This window comes from Micrasema longulum, unplaced genomic scaffold (genome assembly GCF_059751315.1).
Source record: "Micrasema longulum isolate JH-2025_06_02 unplaced genomic scaffold, ASM5975131v1 h1tg002341l, whole genome shotgun sequence".
Classification (NCBI taxonomy): domain Eukaryota; kingdom Metazoa; phylum Arthropoda; class Insecta; order Trichoptera; family Brachycentridae; genus Micrasema; species Micrasema longulum.
In genome coordinates, this window is record NW_028279491.1 from 28,911 (window position 1) to 32,239 (window position 3,329).

Genomic DNA, 3,329 nt, shown 5'->3' on the forward strand with positions numbered 1-3,329 from the left:
AGGGGAATAGCGTGATGTTTTTTTAAAAAATATGATACAAGTATTACCGACAACATCAAGAAAGGTGTGGTGCGTTGGTTTGGACACGTATAGCGAACGAACAGCAAAATAACATTTTTACTTCAGAAGCACTTTCCCGGGTACCTTATATTATATTACCGTTGTAAAATGATTGTTTCATTGAATTTATTACAAAAATTTTGGAAATTTAAAAAATATAAATAAAAAATTACTTAAAAAAAATTATTTCGATCCTGCCAGGATTCGAACCTGGAATCTTCTGATCCGTAGTCAGACGCGTTATCCGTTGCGCCACAGGACCCTCGAGAATGAGCGCCCTGGTCTAATAATACATTACAGCCGGTGAGTATTACTCGTATTTACCTTTTACTTATAAAACATGTTCGCAATGTTTAGCTTAAATTTAACAGTAAGATAATATTTATAATAATATAACGAGAGATATAAATAACATTTATATCTACTACTATTTTCACCTTTAATATCTAAGAGCATTCAGATATAGTGCGCGGATACATAAATAAATAGCCAATAAAAATCATTATACCTACTGACATTTTCGTAAAAAAAATCTATTTAATTTTAATATACTAGTATACCCACACAAAGGCCATGCCTTTGTGGGTTTTTTTTGTGTTTATGTATTTTTTCTTGGTATTTGAAACTTATGTATACATACCTATTGTAGAATGCAAAGAAAATGTTTTAATAAATAAAATAAAATATAAAATATTATTTGGGTTGGGATAAAAAAATCTTAACTTTGGAAAATAATATTGTTTTCGTATTTAAATAAAGCGTCTAATAACAAAAAAATACTGTTTTACTCAAATTCAATTCCAACTTAACCTAAAATAACTTTTACCTCAAATTTAACATAAAATCACTTTTACCTAACCTAAGCTAATATTTTTTGAAAGGCCGTGCGTGAATACTTTTAAATAATTTGTTAGAGACCGGTGAGTCTAGCGTTTTAAAATATTCCTAAAGTTTTATTGAATAACATTGAGAAATTAATTACATTCATGTGGTTTTAATGTACTTAGAGTATTATATGTTTTGAGATTCCGAAAGGATTTTTAAAACAATGTCTTTGACAGGCCCCCGGAGCATGACATAAGAGGCATTTTCGCGAGTTTTTATGTAGTTCCTGCTTTTATTTATCATGTGGTTTTAAAAATTCCAATTATACCTTAGATGTTTATCTAATTTATCGGCCTCGTAGTTTAGTGGTCAGTGCGTTTACCTACCATGCAAGAGGTCTCGGGTTAGATTCCCGACATGGTGGCGTAAAAAAAATATTTGAAAAGATGTGTTTACACTATAATATTTCATATTCCCTGTACTGGCACCTGAAGTGTAAGACTGATTATCTCACCTTAATGTAACAAAAAAAAAATATTTGCTGCAATTAGTGTACCAATGCACCATTAGGTGTGAAAAGGAAATGATGATGATGATGATTTCCCTATTTTTAAATTTATTTTATTGATTAACATTATTGCATAATGTATACATTTTTTTTTCTATACAATCTACTTTTATAATTTTTTAATGTTGCTGTAACTTTTTAAAATAAGGACTAGCTCTTGTGCTTGGTGAATGACTAATTATTCGTATGTAATTAATAGTTCAATCATTAGTAATATTTTTTCGGTTACGATATGATGCCTCTAATATCTGACCCTGATAAAACTCCTCAAGATGTCCCTCACCTGTTAATGCATTGCCCCCTTTTCAGCTTCCAAAGACAACAGCTGGAGGCGCGATGCAGAAGCTTGGGTAAAGATCTATGCGACATCCCATCGGTGATAGGTAATAAAGAACTCACACGAGAGGTAGTATCATACATGGTCAGTATAGTGCAGGCAATTGGTAAAATAAACCAAAGTAGGGAACAAAATGCCGAACACTCCTCTAGTGGAACGGAAGGCCTGTTGACAGGCCGGCATCTCCTGAGGAGTTTTGAGTGGTTTCCTCTCTACATAAGCAAATGCTGAGAAGTTCCTGATTGGCCCACATTAGTATATCCCTCATGATCTCAAGAGTTTAGATAAATTTAAAGAAATTTAATTGCAGAAAAATCCACCATTGAAATATAAACCTTGCATATTATAAGAAAGGTAAAGCAACTCCCATATAAAAATATAAAAAATCAAAGAAAATATCTGACCCGTATGTATCATTCGTCTTTTATTTGTTAAACCATTGTTTTATCTATGGCTAGTTTTTTATTATCATGTATGAATAAGTTTCTATAAAAATACAGCGCATTTCACCCTAAAATTTCCCTGGGGTATGCAAATGAATATTGCAGCAAAGTACGTTGAGTTAGGTTACAAAAACTAGGGGAAACACTGAAGTAAGTATATTCAGCGCCTAGCGTGAGACAAGACTTCCAACTACAAACTTCAAATCCCAAGTCGAACAACACAATGGCGGACACGCGTCGGCGGGAATATTTACTCCTAAATGGTAAACAAACGTAACGTTTTATGACTCTTATGATTAATTAATTTGAGACGGGTTATGGGTGGTGTCGCTGACTCCGGATCAGGGTGTTCAAAGTTCGAACCCCGCTCTTTCTCAACTTGTTTCCCAATTTCTAGCACGGTTATTTAATACCAAATGAAAACAATCTAAAAATGAAATTATTTAAATATATTTCAACAGAGAGGGAAAACATTTTTGAGAAGGGAATATGGAGGTCTAGGCATTTACAGGTCTTTTGACCTGTCATTGGCTGGTTTAAGTGGCCACTTTACACACCGTGTAACATTCACCATTCTGCCCATGTTTGAACATCCACATTTCCTCAACTCTTCCATCTGTTGACTTTTGTGAAGAAAAAGAGCTGAAACCTTTATCACGTGGATGAGATTCATCCGGCTGAACCAAATCACCTACTAGGCAACGCTTGAAAACAACTTTCCAGTTTTTATACTTCTTCTTTTACCAGGTAGTTAATTCAACAATGTTTGAGTATGTCCAAATGCTTGCTTGAAATCCAGCCAGTCTGCAAGCATTTTGACATAATCAAACATTGTTGAATTAAAATATTAGTTTTAATCATAAAAAAGCAAATTACTTAACAATTAAAAAGTTAATTACGCGCTAACAAATCGTTCTCAACCCTACGATAGCGTTCAGAATACCAGCCCCGGTATCCATAGTAATTGTAAAAAAAAAAAATATGTATCTTCCACTTTTTTGGATTATAAAGTTCACTTCCAGAAATCAACTATATTTTATAACACAGCAGAAGGCGTCTAATTCCTGTTTACAATTTTTAAAATCAATCCGGAACA

General features: G+C 33.1%; 1 non-coding gene across 1 annotated transcript; it reads right to left on the reverse strand.

Moving 5' to 3' along the window:
- Window positions 1-249: 249 nt before the first annotated feature.
- TRNAR-ACG (transfer RNA arginine (anticodon ACG)) lies at window positions 250-322 on the reverse strand. The gene has a single exon. It is a non-coding gene; the product is annotated as a tRNA-Arg (tRNA).
- Between the last annotated feature and the right edge of the window lie 3,007 nt (window positions 323-3,329).